At 45.8% G+C, this 14,046-nt stretch overlaps 1 protein-coding gene across 2 annotated transcripts in view; it reads right to left on the reverse strand.

Annotated features, from left to right (window-relative positions):
* Prkce (protein kinase C epsilon) overlaps positions 1-14,046 on the reverse strand; it is a 500,560-nt gene that overhangs the window by 194,018 nt on the left and 292,496 nt on the right. The gene's annotated exons all lie outside the window — the stretch shown is intronic.

The raw sequence follows: 14,046 nt of genomic DNA on the forward strand, positions 1-14,046 counted from the left end.
CCTAGTCACTGCCTGGCTCTGAGTAATAGCTGTCTAATAAACCTAACTTCTTCCTCCTCCCTCCTCCTCAGATGAGAACAGTCGCTCCTTCTCAAAGGTCGAAAGGAGGGGTAACACCGTGAAAGCAGAGAGCTTCTCCAAAGCTCAGGAGCACCAGTAGAAGAGCAACTAGTTGGGCCACTGAAGACACAGGACAGAAATGATCACCCTGGAGAACCAACACCCAGGTGTGCTGGGGGAGCTGCAGCCCCCAGGTGGCCCTGGCTGCTGCTTACTGGGAGCCTGTTTTAAGACTCCCAGGCTGCAAAACTAACACATCCCTAGATGAGGAAGATGGAGGCCTGCCTGTCATACTTCTACCTCCTGCTCTTCAGCTTCCCTGGGATTCCTTGCTAACTAGTGACTATTGCTTCAAAATGTCCCCGATGACACCAACTCCCTCCTGAGTACAGAGAAACTGCCATTTCCCACCCTGCCACATGCAGGGTTCATTAGCCCACTGACCAGATCTCACAGCAACAATCCTCGTGACTTAACACAGAGATCTCTGTGCACATGTGCATGCATGAGCATGTACACACACATGTGCATGCACAGTCACAGTGTGCATGTGGAGATCAGAGGGTAACTTTCAGGCGTTGGTTCTCTCCTTCCACCACACGGGGCCCGGGGATAGAACTCATGTTGTCAGACTTGGCATCAGGCTCCTTTACTTACGGAGGCATCTCACTAGCCCTGAGCATCCCTTAGTTTTTTTTTTTTTTATAAGAAGAAAGTAAATAACTAAAAATTGAATCTATGTGGCAGGAATTTCTTGTTACAGACCTGATCCACACAATCTAACCCCTATCCTGCCATCACAGGATGGAGACTATTTCTGCCAAAACAAAACAAACAACAACAACACAAGCAAAAACCACAATTCTTCACTTTCCTAAAACTCACCGCAGAACACACTAAAGCCGTAAATCAGCTCATAACACATTTAAGATGCAATCAGATGTGCAAGTCTGCCAGGTGTTTGCATCCAGGAGAACTCTGTTTTTCAGTTAAAATGGTGAGAATTCCAATCTAATTTTCTCAAAGGAACTCTCCTAACTGTGACAGACTATCCCTGCGAGCTTTGCCACTCAGCTTCCAGCAGAGATGATCGGTAGTTCAACCAAATGTCCCAAACTGTGTTTGCTCTGATTTAGAGAAGGCAATATGGCAACCAATGAAGTCAATTGTGTTTATTTTCAGATACCCCCTGGGAGGGGTCATGGATGCTGGTAGGATGTTATAGTCATGCAGGTTAAGTGGAAGGGAGGTGTCTGTGCAGGTCAGGATGACAGCCAAGAGTCACCCCTGAACACCGGGGTCTGTCTGAATGGAACTTGCTCAAATATTTCTATTACTTCAGCCCCTGAACATATCTACCTTACCTTTTAAGCTAGGTTTTATGTCAATATATGGGGATGACCCAGCACCCCCAGCTCTGGATCTACACCCTAGAAAACTGAAATCAGGATTTTGAAGCGATGTCTGCTCTCCCAGGTTTGATGCAAGCATTGTCTACAATGGTCAAGACGAGATACAACCTACATGTCCACTGATGATTGAGCAGCTATGGAGAAATCTGGTAAACCCATAAAGGTGGGTTTACAGGATCATACAGAGAAGGAAACTCCATTTGAAACAAAAGGCACAGAGGAGACCATGCTAAGCAAAACAAGCTGATCACAGAACACATACTCCATGATACCACAAACACAAGGGCTCATCAGTAGTCAAACTTAGAGAGGCAGAGAGCAGAAATGGGGGTCTCCAGAGCTTGGGAGGAAGCAGAATCAGGGTGGTATTAGTGCTACCAAGGTTCAAGGCAAGTTAGGTCTTGTATTATATACTGAGACACTTGCCAAGAGTGTGGATCCTATATTAAGGGTTATCACAAAAATAAATAAAAAATAAACTGTAGCTCCCATGATAGGGGTGGTGCTATTGTGTATCAATTTTCTCTGAGAGAAAATCTTCTGGAAGGGAAGCCCATTAAGATACAGGCTGTTTAGCCACATGTGTTTGCCCATTCATTTAGGAAGCTGTGGCAGGAGGATCTTTATGAGTTCAAGGCCAGCCTGGTCTATATAGCTACACAATGAACTTCTGACAAGCCAAGGCTACATAGTGAGATATTCTCTCTCTCTCTCTCTCTCTCTCTCTCTCTCTCTCTCTCTCTCTCTCCCTCCCTCCTTCCCTCCGTCCCCTTCCCCCTCCCCCTCTCTCACACACACACACACACACACCATGCAGGATTTTCTAAGGAGAGGTGAAACATTCCATCCTGCAGGGAAGCTTGTTAAGGAAATAATTCAAAAGCTTCAGAAAGTTCCTAAAACTGAGCAAATACACTAAGGTTGTCCTTCCCCAAGCTTATGGAAGTGAGAGATGTCCTCATATCAGACCAGCTGCCTGAAAGGATTTTCAGACCAACTGAGCTGCCTGCAAAAGGCACTCTCTAACTTCTCAGGCTGCCTGTAAGTTATGAGGTGAGTTTCAGGGTTCCAACTTTTGTGAGCCATGACCTATGCTGTGGTGGGCTTTGGTGACGTAACTGTTTCTAAGTGATTTTTACTCTTGTAAGTAGCCCCTCGCCATACTCCATTAGGCATTCCTTACTTTGGTCTGTGATTGGTTCTCTATCTGGGGTGAATTGATGTATGTTTATGCCTCTCTAGGAAAAGTCTCATAAAACAGATGTATCTTATATATGTGTGTCTGTATGTGTGTGATATATGTCAAGTATATAAGAGAGGTATACACATGCACTTGTACATGCTATATTAATATTACATCTTACAGTGTACATAATTAACATAGTGGTGTACTATGATATACAGCACATATACTCTGCTGAACCATTTAAAAGTTGCAAACACAGTGACACTTTATTCCTAAATATATCAGCCTTTATTTCCCAAGGGGAAAGAAAAGACATTTTCCCTTTTTTATTTTTGTTTTTTGAGACAGTGAGTCTGCTGTGAGACAGTGTCTCCAACACATTATAGGCAGTTGCACCCATGAAATCATAGCAAGATGGCCAATATAGTCATCTAAACGAGACCTGTACAACGACACCACCAGCTGACGTTCTAATACGGACGAGGGAAATCTCACAAGGCCTCACCCCTAGATGGAGAGCTGCCGGCAATAATGGCTGCTATGTGATGGATAATCAGTCTGCTCCTGGGACAAGCTCCCTGATAGGTTATCTAACCCCACAGGGTCGGCTCTAATACTACACACACATCTGGTGTGTAGTATTAATAATTGAAGAAGAAGAGTTTGCAGCCTTGAGAGGGAACATGAGAGGAATTGGAGTGGGAAGGAGGAGGACTGGAGATGATGTCAATACAGAATTCCCCTGTGAAATTCTCAAAATTCTGTAAAATATTTGCAGGAGAAACAAAACACACACTTTCAATAGTAATTTTTAAAATGCAAAACAGAATGTTATTGCTACACCATAGATATATCATTTCACACCTAATAAAGCAAACAACTTTATTTTAAAATGCTATTATTTGTTATCGGCAAGCTAGGAGGAAAATGATTTATTCATGTACTGCTAGAGGAAATGGCAGATGACATACATTTTCAGAAAGCAATATTAGAATATACAAAAACAGATCCACAAAGAGATTTGACCTGGCAATTCCTTAGGAATTAGCTCTGAAGTAAATGACTGAATACTAACGAAAGCTATCTAATCATGAACTACAGATGTCCCCCACCACATGGCTACATTGGTCAACAAGGAGAAAAAACTGGATGATATTTTTAAAAAATTGGTACCCCTTCAAAGTTTTTTTTTTTTTCTATGCCTAAATCACCAAGTAATGCAGTGGTTCCCTAGTGCTCGGTGGCCTCCCTGATGTGAACAGAAGAAAGGGACCTTGGAGAGAGAGTAGGGAAGAGAAAAAATTTCATATCCATCCACTTATCCATCCTTTGCTCCATCCACTCACTAACTCATAGGGAGGGTCTTGCTATGTAGCTCAGGGCAGTTCTGGGTGGCTTTGAATGCACAATCCTTCAGCCTTCACTTCCAGAGTTGATCAGAGGTGCACACTACTGTACCTGGCCACAAGAGGGCAAAGTCACACAGGAAGTTGGCTTCCTTCTGTTACCTGCCCAGTTCCATACCTGTTCAGTTACCAGCCAGAGTCACAGTGGAATTTCTGGCATCCAGGAAAAGTCAATATGTTCAGGAGTGACACACAGAATAAAAACATCCCCAGGCTTCTAGCCTGGGAAACTGACAAGTTACACAAGGTGTCCCTTAACACCTTTAGCTCTCTGGACGATGTTCACTGTTGTCTCTGGATACACTGTGCTGGTGTGACTGTCCCTAGAGGACCCAGGCAGTTATCAGATGTCTCATTTATGACTATATATACCACACAGCAGAAAGGTGTTGTAGAACAGTATTTAAAGGTGTGTTACTTTTGTTCATGTTGCATTTGTTTAACTCTGTGAAGCTGTGTTACTGTGCTGCCTAAAACACCTGATGGTCTAATAAAGAACTGAATAGCCAATAGCAAGGCAGGAGAGAGGATAGGCAAGGATGGCAGGCAGAGAGAATAAATAGAAGGAGAAATCTGGGAGGAGAGAAGTAGCCAGAGAAGAAGGAGGAGGACATCAGGGGCCAGCCCCCCAGCTACACAGCCAGATACAGAGTAAGAAGGAAAGAAAATATATACAGGAATACAGAAAGATAAAAGCTCCAAGGCCAAAGACATGTGGAATAATTTGAAGCTAAGAAAAGCTTTCAAGAAACAAGCCAAGCTAAGGCTGGACATTTACAATTAAGAATAAACTTCTGTATGTGATTTATTTGGGCCCCGATAAGAGTAAAAAACAAAAACAAAAACAAAAAAAAAACCACAAACAATAGAAAGGGTCCCCAAAAGTTAGGGGAAAGTTAGCACTTAACAAGACTGTTTTGTGAAACTGTCTGTGGAAGTAGAGAACCAGACTGGTGTGATAAAACAAGAACCCACAAAAGGCACAAGCTGAGCAGTGAAGAGATCTGTGAGAACCCCAAACCTCAGTACATTCCAGGCTTATGTTTTATGTCCTCCAATTAGTTCATAAACTTCAAACTCCTGGAACCTTTTGTACCAGCAAATCATACGTAACCCCGACATGGAGAACCATCTATAAGAGGCTGCAAGCAGGTGATACCAAGAACTAAAAAGGATTATACACTGTGCAGCTATTACTCTGTGCAAATAAATTTACTTGGTTTCTTTTCCTTGGTGAGAGGGATGATCTTTCCTCCAAGAAAAGGCTTTAAGAATACTTGGAGACTCACAAAGAGGCAGGCATGCCACCAAACACTATACTGTCCTTTGTGGCAGGCAGGTCATTGAAGGATTCACTTCTCCATTGTCCTCTCACTGACCAGCCACATCTCTTTCCACACAGAAGCAGACAGAACTGAATAGTGCCTCTCAGGTCAGGTGATGGCATCCTCAACATTGGTCTTCTAGAGATGTTTTTCACTTTATGAAACCCCAGCAGGAAATTCACTGTGTCAGGCTATGGATTCCGGGGTGCTTCCAGGCTGTGTGTGGGAGGGATTGCCCAATTCAAGGGTTGACTCTTGCCCTAATCAACAACACAGGGTACTGCTGTTATTGCTCACTACAGGATTATCCCTGAGGCATACAGAAGCCATTCTCCAAGCAAGTCTCTTCCTGAGTTCTCTCCATTGACTCCCTTTTTGCAGTATAACTAAAGTAGATTTCAGGGGAATAGGCTAGATTCGTGTCTTTGTTGCAAACTTGAAATTTCTATATAAATCATGACTCTCTTTAGGGTTTCTGTTTTTTTAACCTATCAAGAGAGGGAGACACCCCCCTCAGCTCAGACACTGGCCTGGAAGGAGCAGGGTTGTGATGCTTCATCTCATCAACCTCACTGGATCTGGAGTCACTTGGGAGACACATCTCTAGATGTATCTGTGAGGGTATCTCCAGTGAGGTTTACCTGAGGGGGGGATGACCCACCCTGAATCTAGATGATGCCATCCCATAGGCTGGGGTCCGAGATTAAATAAAAAGGAGAACATGAGCTGAGCGCAGGCGTTCAGCTGATTCTTAAGTGTGGATGTGACGTAATCATCTCATGTTTCCAACGGCCATGCCTTCCCACCACAATGGCTGGTTCTCTTTTAAACTTTGAGCTAAACAAAACGTCACTAAGTTGTCCTTGTCAGATGTCAAGGAATGGGTACCAAGTCCTGCTGGGACCTGAGGAATGCCAGAGCTCTACCTCTAGGGGAATTCGTTTGTCTTTCGGTAGTTCCTGGGTTTGGGGTGTATGGACTTGCTAGGCTAAAACCAAACTCCAACATCACTCGGATGGAAAAAAAAATACAGAACAAAAATGAAGCCCTGAAGCACGAGAGCATTGGTGCCTCCTGTTTTCCATGAGGAAAATGGATGATGCTCTTTTCATGTGAACAAATGCTTCATGACAGTGAGTTTTAAGTATTAAGTAAATATTTATGTGATGCCAAAGACTATGCCCTACATATTGTACTCACACAATACATTTAAAAAAAAAAAGCCTTCATGTTCAAAACAGGAAAGAGGAAGCAGTGGTTGATTTCTTGGGAGAGACAGCTCCGTGTGTCCTCCCAGTCACAACATTCATGGGAAGGTCTGCAAGGGATGGCTGGGGACGGTCTGCCTGTTTCATTGGGAGTGTCATCTAATCAGAACAGCGAGCGCTGGTGGCACTCCAAGGGCGGTGTCTCGAATTCGACCCAAACCCTTGTCTTCTTCCTTTCTGAATGGCCTTTGCTATGTTCACAGCAGAGCTTACATTCCATCCAGCCATGGAAAGAGAGGTGTAGCTGATGCATGCTCTCCATGGGGGGAAAACCCAATGCCTGAAGACACTGAATGCCGCTGACGCAGCAGAGTGGACAGCAGGTGTAAACTGCTGGACAGTGGGGAAATGAGGCAGACGCACCCCAGCCCTACAGTCCTATGGTTGCTATGTATACTGTGAACAGTGCCAAGTGTGGGAGAGCGGGAGGGAGAGAGGGAGGGGAGAAGGGAGGAGGGAAGAAAGGAGGGAGGGGAGAAGGGAGGAGGGAGAAGGGAGGGAGGGAGAAGGAGGAGGGAGAAGGGAGGGAGGGAGAAGGGAGGTAGGGAGAAGGGAGGGAGGGGAGAAGGAGGAGGGAGAAGGAGGGAGGGAGGAGGAAGGGAGGGACAGAGACAGAGACAGAGACAGAGACAGAGAGAGATCACTTAAGCAGGACATTGGTTTGCCCTCTGTCTATATTTCCTTCTTTTACCTGTTCAGTTGCGAGCCAGAGTCGTAGTGGAACTTCTGGTATCCAAGAAAAGTCATTATCCCCAGGAGGGACACAAAGAATCAAAACATCCCCAGGCTCCCAGCCTGGGAAGTTGACCAAGTTGGACATCTGCCAAGGGAGGGGCCCCCGTCCCTGCTGTGCCCGTGAGGTCCAGGGTGAGTCATGGGAGACTCATCCAAGGCTGCATACCTGAGCACTGTGGAGGTGATGCCACAGGGTGGGAGCCTGCCTCTTGCTCACGCTCATAAAATGTGGTGGCAAAACCCACCTGAGGGACGCAGTCTTAGCTGCCGGAAGTCTTAGCTGCCTGTCTACTTGTCCCCAGGGGTAAGTTGGCAGTTGTGGAAGAGACGACTTCCTCAGATGTCCCCTTCCTCCTCAACTCCCAAGCCTTTCAGAGTCATGGGTACCACAACCCAGAAGGTCTACAAGTTACTTACGGAGAAGCCCCCACCCCCCAGCGCTGTTAATGCCCGCCATTCCAAGGATCCAGTCACAACAGGCACAGTTCAGGGAAGGCTGAAGCAGAGTGAACAAAAACTCACTTCCTCTCACATCCAGGTAGACCCTCCGTGCCCTCCTGTGGGTCCGCAGAGCTTTTCAAAAATCAAGTACTGGCCCCAACTCCCCAAACCACAAGAAATTAACTTTTTGGTTTTCCTTGAGTTACTTCTTTGCTGAGACAATTTTGAACTTTCACTAATTTTAAAATTAAAAAAAAAAAGAACACATAGCTGGGCATAACGGCACATGAGTTGAGACAGGGGGATCACTGTGAGCTCTCAAGGCTAGCTTGAGACAAACAGTGAGGTTGTCTTCCTTGAACTCCCATCCCATTCCCACCCCAACCCCAAATAAAAAAAGAAAAGCGTGGCTTCTTCAAAATTGGTGTGGAGGCAGGGCAGGGTTCCCAGGAAGCAGACAGGGTGGGGTTCATTGGCCGACCTAAGAAGGAAGTGCAATCTTAGAAGCCAGAGGATTAAAGGAAGAAAATAAAAGGTAATAGAAGAATGGGAAGATAAGGAGTTGGAGGAAGAGAAGTGAAGAGGAGAGAGAAGTTGAGTCACAGAGCGAGCCCGCGATGCCTCTGAGCAAATGTGCCCATGTCTTCCAGCAGAGCCTCACACAGTGAACCCAGCTCAAGACGACCCAAACACAGCCATGTGGCACGCCAGGCTGGCAGATGACAGGGGAGTCATGAGGAGAGTCTGTTCCCTTCTCCAGGACAGCCGGCCCTCAGTCCTGAGGCTCCCAGGACTGAAGTTACTGTTTCTGTTACACACGACACACAGTGTCCTCTACAACTAACGTGCCAAGCTCAGATCGAATCCTATGACTAACATTAGACCTGAGGGGTTAAAGCAGCTCATGTGGGCGACACCCTTTGGTCCTTTCTAATCACCTGAGAAAACAAGGTGGCGGCGCCATGCCATACCATACCCTCCACGCTGGAGCTGCCGTGGTCTCTGGCAAGCAGCCCAGTCAAGGATATGTTCGAAGAAACTTCTTTAGCTCCTTGCTGCCTGCTCAGAAGTGCAGGGTGACCCTCTTCCTCCTGCACCAAGGACCTTGGTGCCTTTAAAAACTCAAAATCCTTTTCCCTTATCTGTGGCCAAGGAGAACTCTGGTTAATTTCTGCACAGAGCTACCGAAACTTGACATGTCATTGACCAGAAGTTCTAGGGGGATGATTCTCAACCTCTTCTTGGCGGTCTGGATATAAAATGGCTCTTTTCACTTTGGAAAGTATCTCCTAAAATCCAATAACAATCTTACTTTTGCACATTTATTCAAATAACACGAAAAGTTGCCTTCACCCCCAAGTCTATAGGCAGATGTTTTCAGCAGCTCCATCTACAATCACCAAGAAAGGAAAGACCAACTATCCCTCTCTGAAGGGCTCATGCACATTCATGCACTGGAATTCAACCCAGAAGCAGAAAGGAACAAATTAGGAGCAGATATGAAAGTGTGGATGAATCGAAAATGCTAATGTGGGGAGTCAAAAGGTACACACAAACTTCTGAGTCCATTTAAGTGCTAGTCTGGAGAAAGTAAAGTTACGGCCATTGATAAGCCTACCAGGAGCTGATGGCGGGCAGAGGGTCTGACTATGAAACAGAAAAGACAAAAGGATGATTTGGGGGAGAGGGGTGCTCAAAGTATTCCATGTTTTCACTGCAGCTTGCATGACTGCACATGTTTGTCAAAACACAGAACTCATTTGCCAGAAAGGGTGAATTTCACCGTATGCCAATAAAACAGTCCATTTTGAAAGAAGGAAAAAAAAAAAAACAAGGAAGGAAGGAGGGCCCACTTCCATTTTCAGTCCTGTCTGTGTCGGGAGCTGCTCCTGATGGGAAGAGCTGCTGCGGAACGATATAAAAGGAACATCCGAAGCATTGAAACTGACTGTCACCGCTGCTGAGGACTTGGCTCAGCAGACTAGACTGTCCTCAGGAGCAGCGGGAGCTGGTCTACTTCCCTCCCTAACTGACTTTTCCTCCTGCCAGTTCCTGCTCATCCCTCACTCACATGTCTCCCTCAGTACCATCTTTGGAAGCCTTGGTACTCCATGCCCCCTCCTAGTCTCTCATCACAGTGTGCTTCCTCCCTCTCTGCACAGGGTCTCTCTCTCTCTTCCCCATTTGAAATTGTTCCCATCCTTTAACAGATCTCTCTTGCATGAGAATTTTTCTCATCAGAGTGGACCACAGGGATCCTCTCTTCTTCGTACTTGCATAGTGCCAGGAGTCTTTACTGTTCATTTTGACACTCACCCATTAAACATTTAATGAGCTACATCAAATGCTTGCTGTTCTTTGCTCAGAGAGACAGCTAGTTACTTCAGGAAAAGAACTCTTAAGATTTCTTTTGCATGCTTTCCCCCCAGCCTCACCCAAATGCCCCCATTCATATCAGTAGTTCTAGTCATTATTAATTGAATAAAACACCCAAGTATTGACAACAATAGGTAAGAGAACATTGCAATCTGTCTACTTATAGCACAAAATTACTATGTAATTTTTGCCTTCCATTCAATGTGATTGAAATGGCTTTTCACAAAATAAAAGCCATCCATGGTTCTAAGGAACGCAATAATCCACGAAGGACCCACAATAGCGCAGTAAGTGCATAAGCTTCCTGACATTCGACTGTTCCCAAGTTTAAGAGCTCTTTCATGTCACAGCACATTGAGATGGTACCACTCCCTGTTATTTTTTAATTCTACTCAAATTTTGTGCATTTTTCTTTTCTTTTCTACAGGTCTTGGCCATGTGTCTCCAGCTAATATTCACCCTTGATGGGTATTTCCTAGTTCCGTGCATGCTTATGCTTAAACTAGGAAGGCCAGACTATCCAGTCTAATCCCGCAGAGCAGAGCTGCGCGAGAGACGTCATCTGAGCTAACATCACTGTGTGCAGGCTCCTGCTACATCTCATTACATGTGTTTTGGTTATGTTCACAATAAAGACTAAACGGACAATTCAATATTGACAGAGCATTACTTGGCTGCAAGGGAATTATTTTTTCTTCAGAAATGTCTGACCGCACAGAAAGGCCTTTGGCCTCAGTATTGAGTTTTCAGTGTAGGGAAACCATTAGCTTATGTCTGCTCTGCATGTACAGTACCCCCTCACCCCCACCTCCCATCCCCCCACCCCGCTTTGGTAACTTCATGGAGGTGTGTCGGGAAATGAGGTGGAGAACTGTTTGTTTCTCAGCCCAGAACCACTGGAGATGCACAAACACTGTGTGGTCCCTAACTCTTCTCATGTGGGAGTGGGGCACTGACAAGGGGTGGGAGGTTGAGACCATTGTCTCAATTGGGATTTTCGCTCAAGACTCTCTAGTTAGAATGGAATGTGTGTCTCAACAGACAGAGGATATATGACAGACACCCAAATATGACTGGAGATCTCTCTCTCTCTCTCTCTCTCTCTCTCTCTCTCTCTCTCTCTCTCTCTCTCACTCACACACACACACACACACACACACACACACACACATACACACACACACATACACATACACACACACACACCACAGACATCCCACTAGGTCTCTGGTTCTGGAACTTGAGTATTGCAGGCCTATCAAAGCAGATGGGTGCTCCACCTCAGGGTTTCTGTTCAGCAGGTCTAGTTTAGAGTCAGAGAATCTGCAATCCCAACAAGCTCTTAGGACCTGTGGACAGGCCCAGAACTGAGCAGAGTTTAGGGGCCTCTGCCTTGGGTTGTCCATGGTCTCCTGGATCACTGGAATCATTGGAATTTTCCTTGCTAGAAAATGGGAAATCATCTCAGAGTCCCACAGTCAAGGTAGCTAAGGGCATCTGCAGGGAGACGGCTTCCTGAGAATTTCAAGTAAAATGTCTCTAGGTGTTGCAAGGAATCCCTGAGGTCAGCTTCTTGCATCTGCTAAGGAGCTGAGCTCCAGGGTGAGTAGGTGACAAACAGAATGTCGCAAATGGTTGACTGAAAAACACACACAAAGGGGAAAACAGTGCCAGTGAATAGAACACCCCGATTCTACATCCGCCCCCAGAGCAGCTGCTGTGTGCCAGGGATGCAGCCAACCACTGACTCCTCGCTTGGGCTTGCAGATGGCCAGAGGAGCACTAAATGTAGGCTGAGGCCTGGCCATCTCCGCTTTCACCTGGTATCTGGTCTCCTTTACTGTCTTAAGCTTTGGGTAACACTCCTGCTCTGCTCTCCTTGTAGACAAGTTAATCACTTAAGGAGTGGCTGTCTAAAAACAGCTGAAACAAGGTGGCTTAGCCCTAAATCCACCTAACCTCTCTTCTCTTCTTCAAAGACTGAAGGCATCAAAATAGGAGTTAACTAAGATTTCCAGAACAGGAAGCCTTGTAGCCCTATCACTTCACGATGAGACTACCCTCCTCAGATCTACTGAATCAAACCAATTTCCCCAAGATGGTAACTGAGCAACCCCTTTGAGCCAGAACGGTCACCTTGTGGTGGGAACCAGAAGGGCCACCTCTAGTGATGATGACTGGAACGTGTAGAGCCTCATAAAACCAGACGAGACAAGCCTGGAAGAGACCAGTTTGACCAACACCACTTGACTATGCACCTTTCCTTTTACATTTGTGGGTGTGAGGGGGATGGTCAGAGGACAAACTTGGGTATTGGTCCTCGCCACTACCTTGTTTGAGATGGCCTATTGATTATAACCACAGTTATCTGTCAAGGTAATTGTATAGGATTCTCCTACACTCTCTTCACCCACCCTGCTGCCGGACAGCTGGGGTTATGGATTACACGCCACTGGATAGAGCTGTAACTGGGCTCCAGGAACACACATTCAGACCTTCACACTTGCATGGGAAGTCCACCACACCCCTGAGTCTTCTCCTCCACTCCAATTGTGCATAGGTCTTGCCCTTCGTTTTATTGCTTCATTGTTTAAACAGGAAGCTCTTGGCTGTACCCCCAAACCTCCCCAGTGAGCCTGTACCACATGAAAATCCCCTTTCTTCTTCCACTAGTTTTCTTGCTTCTTTCTTGGAGCACATGGTTGGAACGGGCCTCTCAGAACTCTCTGGCAACACCATCTTATCAGTAACAAGTTGTATCTCTCCAACCTTGGCACACTGAGGCAAAGCCCTTGTTGGAGTTCTTTCTAGGTCTTGGTAGTGAGACACTTGGGAGCCTTTCTCACCAAAAAAAAAACAGTGACATTCTATTACTGCCTTGGGCCTGTCTTCAGAGATTTCCATCTCAGTGGTCCTGGAAACATCTTTGGTCCTCACACAGCATCTTGATACCTCCCCTGGGATTTAACTCAAGAACCAAATTGGAACTCATGGAGGGATTTCTGGGCTTCTTGGGCTCAAGGGAATCTGCGATGTCACTGCTTATATTCCTTGCCCTTCACCTGGGATAAGAAAGTATTTCATGGCAAGTACATTTATTTCATTCCAAGAGTCAAAAGTGATGTATAGAAATGATGTTTAGACATGTTTCCTTAAATGTAATAGGCAGCAACAGCAGGTGAGTAGGAGAGGAGGGGGCCAGCTTCCATGCCCAGAAATTTATTTACCTCTTAGAATACTTGACCCCACTTTGAGCCTGGCCAACATCAACTACCAAACGAGGTTCAGTAGATACATACAAATACCCAGAACTGATATCCCATGACCCTGGCTCTCAACCCTGGCAACAATCCATCCACTTGAAGAATAAACTTGTGTCTGGGGCTGGCCAGCCAACTGAGTCATGCTTGCTGGGGTGGAGACAGGCCCTGGGATTGGGTTAAATCTCTCCAGGGGACTCTAATGTACAGCCGTTGTTGAGGGGCCATTCCTGTGAGCAGAGATCAGGAGAGATATTTAGGGATAGAGGTATTGATCAAGCCAATACATCCTGGCCTAGCAACTGCCTATTACACAGAGCAAATGTTTTGGTTTAATGTTTTTCTCCTCCTCCTTTTCCTCATTCCTTCCTTCCTTCCTTCCTTCCTTCTCTCTTCACCTCCCTCTCCATTCCTCTCTCTCTCCCTTTCTCTTCCTTTTCTTCTTCCTTCTTCTCCTTCCTTCCTCTCTTTCCTCTCCTCCTCCTCCACCTCCAGGGTTATGGCTCAGTTGGAGATTCTAGGTGGTATCTACAGTGTGGGAGTTAAGCATGTTCAACCTTTTGACATTGTGGTATGA

This window comes from Peromyscus leucopus, chromosome 22, assembly GCF_004664715.2.
Source record: "Peromyscus leucopus breed LL Stock chromosome 22, UCI_PerLeu_2.1, whole genome shotgun sequence".
Taxonomy (NCBI): domain Eukaryota; kingdom Metazoa; phylum Chordata; class Mammalia; order Rodentia; family Cricetidae; genus Peromyscus; species Peromyscus leucopus.